The sequence below is a fragment of the Taudactylus pleione genome, unplaced genomic scaffold (assembly GCF_031769625.1).
Source record: "Taudactylus pleione unplaced genomic scaffold, aTauple2 ptg000214l, whole genome shotgun sequence".
Classification (NCBI taxonomy): domain Eukaryota; kingdom Metazoa; phylum Chordata; class Amphibia; order Anura; family Myobatrachidae; genus Taudactylus; species Taudactylus pleione.
Genome location: NW_028284616.1, coordinates 488,265 through 505,063, shown reverse-complemented (window position 1 = coordinate 505,063; position 16,799 = coordinate 488,265).

Genomic DNA, 16,799 nt, shown 5'->3' with positions numbered 1-16,799 from the left:
GAATGATTGTTTCAGATAACATAGGGCCTGATGCAGAGATGTATGCTAACACAATGTTTGTGGGTCTGTGCAGGTCCTGGACCCATTCTGCGCATGTGCAGAACAGGTGCTGCTCACTTGTATGCACCCCTTAGTCAAAGGATTTGTGGCAGCAACCGGAATCATTCTCCAAAACGCGTGGTGTCACTTCTTGGACTTGTCCATCAAACTGGCTGGCCACCAAATCTGCAGCCATTGCGACAGATATTTGCAATGGTGATCCGATGTAGCATCACATATATATATTTAAACAAGTGCCTTTGATCCACAGCACTAAAATATCTGCGGGGCCAGAGGTATGTGACCACACCATTTAAATAAAAAAAAAATCATACAAACTCAGCAGTCACCATTATAGTGTAGAGAGAGAACAGGAAGGTTCCACAGTTCTGCCGGCACTATATATATATATATATATATATATATAAAGTCAGAAATCCACTGCACTCGCCACTCCCAGACTTGGGGCGCAGACCTGCACTCGCCATTCCCAGGACTGGGGTGCAAGTGGCCTGTGACCACACTGCCCAAACAAATAAAAACAGAAAACCCAGCACTCACCATGTTTAAACACTCACAATGATGTATAAATAAGTAAATAAATAATGGGGACCTAGTTCACGGATTGATCAATGCATCCAAGCCCGCAGCCCACATCACAGGACCCCAGTTTCTGCAGGTCCAACACTATCCGTCACACTGATGGAAACCTGGTAGCTGCTATCACATAGTTTAGACTGAAAAAATGTTACCTGGTTTAAAGCTCACCTGCCAGCTAATTGCTTTTAAAGGTAAGACAGTCACCTGACATAGCATCTATCACACTAGTAAAAAGACAGCTGACACAGGTTAATATAAATTAGTTTGCACATGGGGTGCATGAGAAAGCTATGATCACAAAAGGTTAATAAAAATTAACCGCATAAACAAAGTCAGAAATCCACTGCACTCGCCACTCCCAGACTTGGGGTGCAGACCTGCACTCGCCATTCCCAGGACTGGGGTGCAAGTGGCCTGTGACCACACTGCCCAAACAAATAAAACAGAAAACCCAGCACTCACCATGTTTAAACACTCACAATGATGTATAAATAAGTAAATAAATAATGGGGACCTAGTTCACAGATTGATCAATGCATCCAAGCCCGCAGCCCACATCACGGACCCCACTTTCTGCAGGTCCCACACTATCCGTCACACTGATGGAAACCTGGTAGCTGCTATCACATAATTTAGACTGAAAAAATGTTACTTGGTTTAAAGCTCACCTGCCAGCTAATGGCTTTTAAAGGTAAGGCAGTCACCTGACATAGCTTCTATCACACTACCAAAAAGACAGCTGACACAGGTTAATATAAACGAGTTTGCACATGGGGTGCATGAGAAAGCTATGATCACAAAAGGTTAATAAAAATTAACCGCATAAAAAAAGTCAGAAATCCACTGCACTCGCCAGTCCCAGACTTGGGGTGCAGACCTGCACTCGCCATTCCCAGGACAGGGGTGCAAGTGGCCTGTGACCACACTGCCCAAACAAATAAAAACAGAAAACCCAGCACTCACCATGTTTAAACACTCACAATGATGTATAAATAAGTAAATAAATAATGGGGACCTAGTTCAAGGATTGATCAATGCATCCAAGCCTGCAGCCCACATCACGAGGTCCCGTGATGTGGGCTACCTGTGACGAAAACACAAGTCTCCGATCATAGTAAATACATACATATTATAATTCCATAAACATCCTATATATTGAAACATATCACTGCACAAAAAGAACAACATACCATAAAAAGACAAAGAACGCCATATTAAAGATCAACCCAAACAAAAAGTAGACAACCCTCATATATGAAGTGATTACACAAGCCCAGAGTGTCATAATGTACTGGTAAAGTATTACAGTAAATGATCTTAAAGGGCATTCCAGTTAATTGTATCATTCAGCCCTCCTGGATGTACAGTGCCTAGTCTCAGGATCCACCTAGTTTCTTTATTCAACAAGGACTTCATCCTATCACCCCCTCTAAGAGACAGAGGGACATGATCTATTGAAAAATATTTCAAGGGCAAATGAATATCAGACCTATGGGCTGACATCCTTTCAATAAACTTGCATGAGATCTGTCCCATGTAGTACAAACCACAAGGGCATACTGTCACATACACTACATGGGTAGAACTACAGGTAAGTACAAAGCAAATATTGAACATATTACCAGAATGAGGATGTTTAAAATTTCTACAAGCATTAGTATACCGACATGTTGTACAACATCCACATCTATAACACCTTGAAGGTTTATAATATGCATTAGGTGCTTTCGGCATGCCCAGACAAGTAATGTCAGTCTGGACCAAACGGTCGCGTAAGTTACTGCCCCTTCTGAATTGATTTAATTTATTTAAATACTGGAAGGTCAGGATCAGTGGAAACTATGGGCCGCAAAGCTTGCATGGCCCTACGGATCATTGGACTAGCCATAGTATACTCACTTAGCCATGTACTATTATACCCATAGTATAATCACTTACCCTTGATTTCTATGAGAGGGTTCTAGTAATTCTCTCTTTGCATGTCCAAAACTTTCAATTTATGCATATGTAATGTTTAAGGGTCATACCCTCTTATCAAAAATGTATCAATCAAAATGTCAAACTGTTTAGACACTTTGGAATGATCACTAGTTATACGAGCAATGCGCATCATTTGGTACAATGGAAGACCCTTTTTAAGGGGCTCTGGATGATGGCTCGTGGACATCAAAAAGTTATTGCAATCTGTAGTTTTATTAAATACCTGTTTCAATCAAACCTTCAATCACCACAATCTTGACATCCAAGAAACATGCCTCACTGAGACTACTTCTGTAAGTGAAATTAATGGGAGATGATGTAGAATTAATCTTTATCATCAACTTTCAAAAGCTTTAATACCCCCTGTCCTCACCAAGAAGACATCAGCAATGTATCTGGTATACATCAATATGCATTCTTTAATCTTGGGATCCTCAAAACACAATTTCGCCTCCTGCTGAAACATAAAGATATTAGCATACGAGTGGGCCACGGATGAGCTCATGGCACACTCTCGTAACTATAAGTAAAATTGTCCATCATGCAGTAAATAATTTCTGCACAAAATCAATTCAAGTAAATGAAGAAACAACTGATGAATAAATGCTACAGTGGGTAAATTAGATTCCAAAAATACTTCATTGCAAACAATCTGCCACTGTGTGAAATAGACATATATAGACTACACACGTATAGACAGCACAGCAGGGCACCTGGGGGTAAAAAACCAAGCTCCAACAATTTGTGTAAGAATGATGTAGTGTCCTTCATAAACATCTTTTGTGTCAGCAAAAGTGGTTGTAACACACAGTCCAACATTTGTGATACTCCCTGGAATAATGATCCCCTGGAGGCTATAATAGGCCTACCATGTGGCCTAGAGTTGTTCTTGTGTAGCTTGGGAAGCGTATACAATACTGGAACCACAGGCTGGGCAATTTTCATGGCCAAAACCACCTTTTCTGGTATCTGCTTTTTCTCCTATGCTGACTCCAATATTCCAAACAGCTCTTTCTGGTATTCCAAAGTGGGATCCCCTTCTAATTTTTTATACATTATACATTCATTATACATTCATCTGAGATTTGAAACATAATTTCAGATCGATAATCACCAATGTCCTGCACAACAATGGCCCAGGATTTACCGATAATATCTTCACATGATTCTAGATCTCTGCTTGGATAAGATTGTGACATATTTTAACCGGCATAGAGGTAAATTTGCTCACAGATTCATCTACTAGATGATTGAAGGTTTTTAACGAGGAATTATTTGATACTGTATCAAAACAAGACCTGGAGGCAGATCTAAGAAAAGGTTCAAAGATTGAAGGATCAGTAATAGTCATTTTATCTAGGAAATGTTCCTTTAATCTGAGCTTATGGCCAAAGTTATGTAGATCTTTACACCAATTAAAATGATCAAATTGATTCATAGGGACGAAGCTCAATCCTCTATTCAACACTCTGGTTTCCAGCTCGCTGAATGGTCGTTCAGATAAATTAAAAATTAAAGTTTCTTCTTGGTAATTGCTTTTCCTCTTCCTTGCATTCTGCCTGCCCCTGTGGGTGGGAATGAACTTGAAGATTTTTTCACCTCTGTAGTGCCTGTTCCTAAAGGGACACTCCTAATCATATTTGTGTCCTCCACTTCAGAGACCAAGAAATCACTATCACTACTGGAATGGGCAGATCCCTCCTGGGAATTAAGTTTCTGTTTCTGCCAGGGTCTTCTTTTATGAATTTGTGGTTTATTATAAAAATTACCAGGCTCACTACCTGATAACCATTTATGAACCTTATTGTCTTCATAATCCATATCAACTGCATGTTTCTTTTTCCTTTTAAACCTCAACAATTCACGATTGTATTGTTCACACTGGGCTTCTAGTTTTTTAATCCAATTTTGGGAAGAATCTTCCTCTAGAACTTTCCTATATTCCTTATCAAAGTTTGCGATCTTGCTCCTCGTGATCTGCAGTTCCCTTTGTGCGTCCTCTATAACTAAGATCATGAGATCAAATGTGCATTTATTGAGAATGGTGATCCACTTGCACACAAAATCAGGATTCTGTCGCCCAATCATTGGGACATTCCGTACTGGAAGCCTCTAGGAATCTTTTGTTCCTTAAAGTATTCTGTTAATGACACTCCATGCAATAAAATATCAGCTTTGTCTCAGTTTTAAAAGCTAATAATACAGCTCTTAAGAATTATGTGTAGTGTCAGAAATGTACACAATCTCTTTAATCAAAATATTTTTAATTTCAACTGTTGAGAAACTGAATGTCTCACCTAAATTAGGTATGACTGTATTCTAACAGCCAAGTCCATCATTAGACATTCCTCCTGATGCCTCCATAATCCAGGACATGCTAAACACCACACAGATTAATGGTGTTATAACACAAGGTACACCAAGTAATAAATACTGTAGGTCCACTAACCTAGCAAATTATTCCAGCAGGTTCCATGCAATGGGTGCTCAATTGCACAAACACATAATTCCACAGTTCTGCCGGCACTCTGCGCAACGATATCACAACTTGATCCTGTGCCAGAATTAGAAATAACGTACACCTCCAAGTTATAAATGGCACTAGACACTGGTATGAAAAATAGAAATTTGTATTGGACAAAGATCAACAGTTTCGGAGTTGCCACCCCATCGCCAGGACCATACAAACATTAACAAAACAACAATGACATATAAATACATACCCCCATCGGAACACCTCCACCCCATGTGCAGCTGAGATCACCGGCCGATATCAGGCTTCTGGAGGAAGCGACACAAATGTCACTTCCTACATCTGGAGCCAGCATTACTAAGGACACCACCCAGCCACACTTGTTGATGGTTGTATGTGGGGTGGACCGCAAGCTGGGTGGTGTCCTTGGTAATGCTGGCTGCGGATGTAGGAAGTGACTATTTTTTCATACCAGTGTCCTAGTGCCGTTTATAACTTGGAGGTGTGTATATATATATATATATATATATATATATCCTAACCATCCTAATTTCACAGTTTGTGCAGTCCTGCTGTTTTGGACACTGTCCTACCCATGGGCTGCAGTGCCCCATGGGCAGGGGCAAGGTTGGGGAAACATTTGATTATCACTGCTGTGCACCAGCAGAGCACCTAAACAGTGCGGGGATTGTGTATATTACGCTTTTTCAGTAACTACTTGTTTTAAAATAAATACCTCGTTTAACCTAGTTTTCCTCCAATACAGATCTATGCCAGATTGATGTAGATTTGTCTCACATGCTGTCAGACAGACAATGACAGATCAGACAAGAAGGCAGCAACTGTTCTTCTGTTATCGTATCTTCACTGTGAATGCTGTATGTGCCAATATATATCTGCTTTGGGAAATTTTGTGTTATCATCATGGCATCATTACAAAGGTAAATCTGGTGAGTCTCATTAAATTAATATCCAGACTTGATATTCACCAGGGAAGTAGCATGTTAACAAGTGACATATAAATTGCAGTTTTATAAAAAAATTACATGATCGTTTGTGTTAAAAGGTGAACTACATTGTGGTTTGTACACTTTATCCAGTTTTAAATAAAAAGAGTAAACTATAAAAATAGTTTGTAATCTGGACTTTTGTACTCCTTACCTGTTGCAAATTATATTAAAACCATGTCACACTTTCTATGTGACTATGTGATTCATAAATTTTGCATATTCAATAATTGTGTCAAACGTAAATTCTTGAAAAGTGTACTTTTCAATATTGTGTACATTAGATATAATTATATTTTTATCATTGTGCATCAGTTTTTATGGGGAAACAGATATGCAGACAAGATGGTGACATCTTTATGGGTGGTTTTGAAAATATTGTTATGCAAGGAGCTTGAAAATCAGGGTGTTTCTTGCTGAGTTATTATATTGTAGGTGCATGTCTGCACCTAGTTATGTGCCCTCAGGCATCTTTTTGAGAAGTATGAGTATAAAAAAATGTTTTATTTGTTACACTGTGCACATTTCCAGCTGTACCTGCATTAGTTGGCTCTCAGTATAGAAACACATGGATATATGACCCAAAATGGGCTTTTATTATGTAGGCTTACCATACTATCCATTTAACCCTGCATCAGGCGCACCTCTGGGACTCCCATGTTCAGGCACAGTGCGTCTGACAGTCGCCTGTTATAAAATCATCATTAGCACCTTATTAACTCAATTCTAACATTCTTAAAGTTATCAGTGACCTTTATTAGGATGTACAAAGAGAGAATATATGGAAATCTGAATCACAAAACTACATTTATTAACCTTAAAGCAAGTAAAACAAAAAAATACTAAATTTTAATAGGCGCAGTGTGCCTAAGAGGCCACCCTGGACAAACCTACATATTTCCGCAAAATACCCATAACCTTTGTAATTTTCATTCATAAAATGAGCAAAATACACAAAATTGTGAGAAAATAAAAAGAAATACGTACCTTCAAGAGTGGGACGAGTTCGGGGCAATGAGCCTGAGAGGCCAGGAAGGTTACTACTGCACTCCACGCAGGCAGCAGGAAAACTGAGTAGGGGGATGTCAAACAGCACCTAGAAATAGGAAGGTACTAGGAGGGGCAGGCCCCTATGCCCCATTGCAGTGGAGAGGTGAACAAGAACAGCTTTGTGGCACCTGACGCAGGGTTAAATCAGGGATGGGGATAGGGATGAATAAAGCCACCGGAATCATTTTTCTGGCCCTCTGAGCTTTTTTCTGCTAGCCTTGTTTGGATAGCAGGGTGCCTAGAATGGCACCCGGAAGCCAGAATCCATGCATCAGTGCCGCCTGGAGCATCCGTAGTATGCTTCAGACAATCACACTGCTACTCCCCGGAGCATCCTCAGGATACTCCGGGCATTGTTATAATCACCGGCGATTGTGGTCCCACCCCTGTGTGACATCACACAGAGGGGGCATGCCAGGCCTGCAAATAATATTATATATATATATATATATATATCAAAATGGCTCTCAGCAGAAAAAATGTTCCCAACCCCTGCTTTAAATCTGCTTTAAATCATGACATAAATTACACAGGTTCTGTGGCTGGCTGACTTCAAGCATGCATTCCACCTGGCTTTAATGTGCTACAGAACCTGTGTAATTACTGTCCCATTTTAAAGGGATAGTATGGTAAGCCTGCCATTATGTAGCAAAGGCACCTTGACATGGTGAGTGGCTTATCATTTATTTGCAATTATGTGTGGCTGAGCCCTCTGCATTTATGCATTATCATGTGGGATGCATGTCTCTCTTTTGTTGACCCATTGCAGTATGCTGGAGGATTATGTGTATTGTGTTTTCTTGTCTAGACTAACCCCTTCACTTACATGTACCTGTGATAGTACAAATTAATTGATAATGAGCAGTTTGGGGGATTCTGTGTTCCGTTTTTTCATACCTGTATACCTACCACTGGTAGTTCTTAAATGAAGACTTAAGGCTCTGTGGCTGTGCATTTGTGATGCAAGATGCAGACAATCTGTTTTTGTATATATATATATATATATTAAAGTTAATGCCTTTAAGTGCAAATAATATAAAGTAAATCACATTTTTGCTGTATCATTTATGACTGTGAGCTGATTCTTTTGTTGTTGTTTCTCATAAATTAGGTTTTCATTTCACTCTGTGTCCTCTGAGCCTGCAGTATGACCTTGACATCTGTTTCATTTGGCAGAACTGCCTGTAACTGTGTAGGTAATTATATTAGTCCTAGTTATTCAAGCAAAAGGGGTGACAGATTTGTATAACAACATCCATTGAAACCTATTTCATTTTCTGTTTATCATTCATAGAAATAATACATATTCCATTTCTATTTATATGATAGACTGCCTTCTGCATACAGTATGTACGTTATTTGCAGCATGGCAACTGAACACCTGCTAACATTCCACTTTGGAAAATCAGGACAAATAAGGCCACTCTGTATAATGTTTTCATATTTATTATTATATGTACAAGTTTACATTCAGTTTCATGGTTTATAAACTGGTAAATACAGTTTCACAGGTTGGAAATGAAAACCATTTATGAGCTACAGACCCTGACCCCTAATGGGTTAAATATGGACTTTGAGACCAAATTGTTTATGTGATTTTATTCTGTTTTGAAATATGTCTACTTCTCATCTCTTTCTCTTTTCTCCATCCCGGCATTTCTCTGAGATATGATAGTAATGAATTTATCTGTATAACTTTTTATGTATTATATAATATTTTTATATTATTATATATTGGATATATTTTAATATATATATTATATTACATACTTTATGTCATTTTATCTGAGAATAATATATGTTTTAATATACAGTATGTTTTGATTTAGAAACTATTAATAAACATTTTTGAATACTTTAGCTGCATACACACACAACGATTTAGTTAATAAACAATTTTAGTAAACGTTTTTCTCCCTTGAAAAAATGAACTAAAATCGTTTACTAAAGTTGTTCATTTACTATGTTCATTTAAAAGTAATGAACGATTTTTTAGAACTACAAACGATTTTTGCATATTCCCTTACTGAAAATCGTTGAGTTGACAAGTCTTACTGAAATACAAACTACAAACTACAAATGTGAATGTGCATGACCGAAAATCGTTCATCGTTTGACTCAGAAAGTGAACGATTTTTACAAATGATTATCGTTCAACGATATCCTTCAAAAAATTGTTGTGTGTGTATGCAGCTTTTGCATTAACATGGCGTGGATGTCTAGAAAAATGCATTATTTTATAAAACCTTGTATCAGTATGTTGCTATGTGATTTAATTATGATTAGCTGGCTTGGCTTTAGATACAGTATGAATGTGATTGGAGAATAAGGATCACATGGTTCCGGGCAGCCAGCAATATATTCTGAATTCAGGGGAGACAGCTCACGGAAACGCATTGCAGTTGTAACTTTAATTGAAAAAAAGGACAGGATTGTATACTATCAGGAAGCTGCACTTGGACTTTCCGTTTATACTGCTGACATCGCCACTACCTCTGGAAGTTTTGTAACACAGAGACGTTGGTGTTATTTCAAGTTCTGCTTACTTTACATGTTCCTGTGTCCACTCCTATTTCCACTATATGGAGTTTATTTGTGTGTTCCAATAAATTGATTTTTTTTTACCTTTATTGGATGTCCACATATATACTGTATGTTTGGTGCACTTCCCTGAACTACGGATAAAGAAACCATTATGGGAATTCGGGACAGAACTGAAATGTAAGTGTCTTTCCCTTTTGTTTATTGATCCAGTTTGTGGCAGAATAAGAGAGAACAAAGAAAAAAGCAAAGATAACTTTATGTGTACTCGAGAGAGAAGTTTAATGTATGTGTTGGTCACTTGTGTACCGGAGAGAGAATTACATACAAGCAAAGAGGATTTTGGGACATCTTAAATATACTGAGTGCTTATCGCTGGTTTACTTTCTCTGTTTTTTGTGTACACTTATTAATTACCATGCCCTGTTTCCCAGAGGATGAAAAATCATGTATTACAAGAGATTTGCGCTGAAAACTGTGTTATGGATCTGTATCTCCTTTGTGTTTTGGATCTGAGGGTCTCATTCAGACCCGATCACGAGCGCAAGATGCTCGCAAGTGGGTCGATGTTACCCCAATGCACATGCGCACGACAGAGGGAGGTCCATCGTGCGCATGCGCAAGACCCTGACAGCGACAGCCAAGCTGTCGCTCCGGGTCTCACACCAAAGGGGGCGTGCTGTCGATGGTGACTGACAGCAAGCCCCCTTTGGTGGACATGCCGGGGGCGTGGCTGTCAGATGGAGGCATTCCCATGGGAACGCCTACCGTCTGAGTCCGGCCCCACTGACATCACTAGTGATGTCAATGGGAGTGATTTTGGCTCTGATAGAGCCAAAATCACTCCAGGGCTTGCAGCCACGAGACCCTACCGCAGGGTCTCGTCGCAAACCAGATGGTTGCGATGGTCTTGACCATCGCGACCATCATCATGGACGCTCGCATAAGCAGTGGGTGGTAAAGGCCGCTCCACATTTAAATAGGAGGCCCTGATTCAGAGCGATTGCTCTGGTCAGAGCGTCCAGCTCTGAATCAGGGCCTGAATTTGATTTTGCCTAAACCGCCCTTGCGTGTTTTTGTTTTTGATCTGTATTTTTTTCAAAAATTTATAAAGAACTATTAAAATCACATAATTTAGGCATTTTTTGTTCCTACAATATTAACCTGAAAAACATTAATTTTCACTTGTTTCCAGTCAATTTTGACCACCCCACAGCTCACAATATTGTTTTTATTCAGTTTAGGCCCAAAAGTTGCACCAAGCTAGTTGGCTGACTAAGCTAAGTGGCAGCAGTGGCAATAAGGAAAAATAGGTTTTCCTTAATCAAGGGGCCTGAGGGAGATGGAGTATCTATGTATTTGAAGGCAGGGAAAGGAAGATTTGATTCATGTAAATTGAACTTAATTTTTTGATTCCGTAGCAAATTTATGAGGGAGTAGGGGAGGGCATAGGTGAACAATATGACCCATGTCATATGACCCAACAAAATCAACTTGGTGGTTCAGAATATTTTTTAAAATGAACGGGGTATGCAGGAGATGTTGTCTGTGGCCATAAAATATTTCTGGACATTTTTGGCATTCAGCAACCGCATTTCAAAGATTACAGCAGCTGTGGCAGTTCAACTTCCAACATGGCACATCAGAAAACAAATGTTTTTATTATTCAAGAAGCTTGAGGGAGTTGGACTATGCATGTAGTTGAAGGCAGGGAAAGGTAGGTTTGATTTGTAGTAAATTTTATTTCATTTTTGATTCCAAAGCAAATTTATGAACGAGGAGGCATGGGAGGAGGCATTCACAAAACATACAAAAATATTTAAATCATTCACATATGTCCTTACCCGAGTTGAGCTCTTTGGTGGTTTTGCATTTTTTTAAAGAATGAAAGGGGAATGCAGTAGATGCTGTCTGTGGCAGCACACAAAACAGGTGCTCTGAAGAGGAAGGGGCAGAGGGATTTAAATGTTTGGTACTAAACATCTCTGGGATTATGTATGGGAAGGCTGGGAGGGGAGGAGGGAGAACATCTCCAGATACCATCACAAAATAGCCTCTCCATTTAGTGTTTGAGTTGCATCTGAAAGCCAAGCCCACCAGTTTGGTATCTACAAATCAAGGTTGAAAATGGCATAATATTATTTGAACCAAAATCAGAAATTGGTATACTTACAAAATACTAACAGTTTGAAACAAAAAATAAGTGTCAGAGCAGCGGCACAAAAGCACGGCAGTTTAAAAAAAGATAGGACATCTATGAAATATTTGCCACACAGCAGTGGCAGACAGGATGGCAGTTTATTAAACTATAAAATTAAAAATGTCAGGCAGAAATGCCCCAAACAGCAAAGAATGCAAAGGAAAGAGGAGCAAAATTGACCCCTTCCACCAACCCTTATGTAGTATATATTAAACAGGCAATGCTCAGTTTAACAAACCAATCACTTCAGGTTCCTAGATAGTTAAGGTCCCTACCTCTACCTACTACTCTGTTCAGAAGAAGTCCTGCATCCAATTTGATAAGGTTAACTCTGTCCTCCCCTATCCAGGATTCCTGAGAAGAATTCTTGAGCGCTACGCAGCTGGGAGTGGATCTTCATCCCAGAAGGGGTCCAGAAAGACTACTAGTATTTTAAAAAAACAATTGCCTTTTAAATAAGCCTTTGTAAGGTGATGTAAGTATGACAGCAGTCACCCAGTTGCACAGTGGATCACTGACATCATAACATGTATGCTGGTATTAGATATGTGTCCAATATCCGATAATAATGCAGCAGGTTTCAGACAGTTAATTGAGGTTCTGTGTCCCTGCTACCAAATCCCATCTACAGTAGATTCCACTTCACATGAAAAGCAATTCCCAGCCTGTACAGGGACATTAAAATTTTTTAATCAGGGACATTAAAAAAAAGTAATTAGTGTCCTTTAAAATACCATTGCACCCACGGTCCACTTAACCACACATATGTGGACAACCAGAACAGAGCAGATGCAAGATTACATGACTGTAACAGCCCACAGGGTGGATATATTGCCTACACAAACAGCAGCAGCATAAAGAAACAGCAGCTCATTCAGAGGCAGGCTATTCTGTGTATCACTGGTTTCACTAAGAGGCATACTGCTGACAACCTTTTAGAAAAACTCAGGGAAGTCATTGTAAAATGGCTTACCCCGCTTGGACTCTCCTTAGGATTTGTGACATTTCTGAGCAATACAGATGGTTCCTATGCCTTACTGATTTTTCATTTTTTTTAAATGTCTACAGGGAGATAAGCTTACGTTATCATAAGAGGAAGAGGAACCAACAGTCATAAATAAAGGGCAAACCTTAGACTTTCCTTGCCACATTGTGTGGTGAAAGGCATATTGCGAATTGTATGTCTTTCTGCAGCTACCTTTCCCTTTGATGTTTTTTTTCTTTACCACTTAAAAAGATTGGTTCTTTGATTTTAGATGCCCTGACTTAAGTCCTCCTTGCCCATGCATTGGCTTTAGTAGATGACGTTGGCGGAATAGTATCATCACTGGTGGCAGCAGCTCCAGCACTAGTATGTGGTTCCTGCTCTCTTCTCAACTGATCATTCTCCATATCAACAAACATAAACAAGGAGGGGTACAATGCGCAAGTCAATATGTACTAAAAATTGTAATTTTTAACTTTAAGTTTATTTTAAACTTTGTTCACAAACAACACTGCACAGTCACACCGCTTATGTGACTGCACTGGGGTAGAACCTACAGCATCTCAATACCTTTATAAATATTACACTGAATGACCAACAGTGTCACAATACTTGTATGAATATTACACTGCGGTATTGCTGACCAACAGCATCACAATGCTTTTATGAATATTACACTGCGGTATTACTGAACAACAGTGTCGCCATACTTTTATGAATATCACACTGTGATGTTACTGACCAGAAGTGTCACAATATGAATATGACACTGCGGTATGATAAACCCAGGGGTAAAAATGGACCAGAACAAGGCGGAACTGTGTTTCATCACTTATGTTTCGAAATGGAACCAGTTCTGCCACCTCTGACCCACCTCAACCCGACACCACAGGGAGGCTCTATTTGCTGGGTGCCTGCTGAGATTATGTTAGCAGCTGGGTGCCCAGCTCACTTCCCACAGCACCAGTGGCAGCCTGAGGCTAGAGCTTACTCTTGAGCTTTGGCTTCTGGCTCCCCCCACAGGCATTATGGGAGAGACATCATGATATCTCTCCCATAGATCAGAGGAGCAGAGCAGAGGCAGTGGACACAGGAGCAGGGCTTAAGGCAAGTTTTTGTGTGTGAAAGCGGTTTCACTATATCGGGCACTACTACTGGGGGCTTAATCAGGGGGCATTACTACTGGGCCAAGAGTTAGTTTTCTATGAACATCCTGGTACTGGTGAGGAATTTCTGTTCTTGTAAAATGTAATTGAGATGGAATTTGGTTACGGGGACAGATGCATTGATAGCAAATATTGGATGCAGATCTAATGCTAGCATAGTCATCCTGGCTTCAGTGATCCACTGTGCAACTGGATGGTGGCTTTCATACTTGCTTCATCTTGCAAAGGATTATTTCACAGTGTAATGGTATTTAAAAATAGTCTTCTTGGTCTCCTTCTGGGATGAAGTTTCACCCCCTGTAGCAGCATCAGTGGTAGTATGTAAGGGAATCCCGAATAGGGGAGGAGTCAGTTAGGCTTCACAAATTGGATGCAGGAAGACTACCTCCGTTTATTAATGAGGAGATTGGTGATGAAGGTGTTGGTGTTGTAAATTGCGTGAGCTTGGATCTAGCAGAGAGCTTGGAGCTAGCTGATGCTAGACTGCTTGTTATTATTTTACAAGATTATTCAGCATGAACTTGCTGCAAATGACAAACAGGTAGGAGGTTCCTAGATGGTTGATGTCTCTATGTCTACTTATTTTGATTTACAAATGCTAAAGATGGATTGTCAATTGTTGTCAAGATTTGGGTAAAAATAATTCCGCACATAATAGTTGGATTTTTTGGCCATCAATTTCTATATATTTACTTGTGCTTTTCATCCCCACATTTGCAGAGGGTGCAGAAATGGTGGAAGGAGGCTCCTCTGCGATTATAGTATCAGAAATGTCAGACTGAAACATAGCACTGGTGGACTACTTTAGACTCTACTCAGTGATTTGTGATGTTTCTGAACACACAGTTTGTTCTTCAGCCACCACTAACACAATAAAGGCCACAGCCTAAGCCAATTTTTTATTTTTTGGTAGTTAGCTTTCCCTTTATTATTAGAGGGTTTTTTTCTAAAATTTTGAAATATTGTTTTGATTTCAGGTGCTCTGTCTTAAACTGTCTATGCCCTTTAGCACCGGTTTTAGTAGATGTTGAGTACTAATATTATGTTGTCTAGCAGCAGCTGCAGCAGTAGTACTTGGTTACGGCCTCTGCTCTTCTATCGACTGACCATGATTCATATCAACTTACAGTGCTTATATTAATTGTGGCATGGCACCTAATGAATGTTATTGTTTAACACAGTGCACTGCCTGAACACACAAGTTTTAGAACAAACTACACAAGTTCAGGCTGTGACTCACAATACTTATATTAACATTGGCATGGCACCTACTGGATGTTAGTTACAACACAATACCTGTGCTAAACAAACACACAAGTTTTATTATTTTTTTTACAACTGCTGTGACTCACTGGACTTATAGTAATGGTGGCACACTGGCACCTAATAAATATTATCTAACAGTTTTATTTTAGTTCTTTAACATGGTGTCTGCAGTGAACACAGTGCCTCACAATGCTGCACCCCACAGCCCTTCACTGACAGTCTTTTTAGTGCTGCAGGTATACCACAGCCCTTCACAGACTGCCAAAGCAGTGCTTAGTTATACCTCACAGCCTTTCTCTAACACTTACTTAGTGCTGCAGCCCACACCCCACCCTAACCCTCCAACATCCTGTATGAAATGGTACCCATGATCATGAGGGAAAGACTTTTATCAAATCCCAAACATGCAAGATCCGATGCTGGGAAGTTTTGCCTCATGTTGTATTATGCATCTGGTGGGAAATCTTGGGCTTGGAAGTACTCTGTTATGCAAAATTCGGATGGGTTCAATTTTCTGAAAACTGAACCCGCTCATCTCTAATAATGATAATAATAGTAATGCAGGAACTAAAAATCTACAAATTACATGATTCTAACTGTTTGTCCATTTTTTTATGAAATTCTCAACCAATGCTAAAACCAAACACATAAGGAATGTTGGGCAAACCTGAAACCAATGCCAAAACTTGAAAAGGGTTACAGAGGCAAAACCAATAACAAAACCAAAACACGGGGGTCTGCGCACATCTCTAGCAAAAATAGATGCATGAAAGCACAGAATGGCATTTGTGTTGCAAACTTCATTATTGTTAATGTCTGCTTCTTGCCACTTATATCACTGGTTGCCTTGTCATAAGCAGCAATCAGTATAGAGTTTAATATTGTTAAAGTATAGAAGAGACCATTGAAAAGTGCAATTGTTAGAAACTAGCCTTTGGGCTAGCCCTAGTTACCATAATACTGGGTCCTTTGGCTCATTGGGGAACTAAAGTTTATCATGGTAGAAAAATTAAATGGTCTGCGCATAGTTTTAGGAAACCTATCTGAGTCTAATCTGGTTAGAGGTACAATGACAGTGAGATACTGTATTACAGTTTAGTAGAAATAAAAACTATAAATCCTTAATTATTTAAATGTTTATATTGTTACTTTGATAACATATGCATCTGGATGAGCAAGGATCCAAATTACTTCTCCATTTTAAGAGGAACAATTTAATTTATGTTTACCCACTCAACATTTTTAAATATAAGATCTCTAATGTTTTAAGTAAGTCTGGAAAATATTTATGGCAATTCTGTTTCCCAGTAAGTTTAAGCCTTAGTATTTATTATTTTTTCTAGTTGAATTTATTAATTTGTAAATAACAAAATAAAACAAAACTGAATGATCTGTTAATAAGATAATTGTTTATATGTAATAAAAAATTTAAATACCAATATTAGATTTTTACCTCCTGTATCCTTTATGATTTTAGTCAACTGTAGCTTCA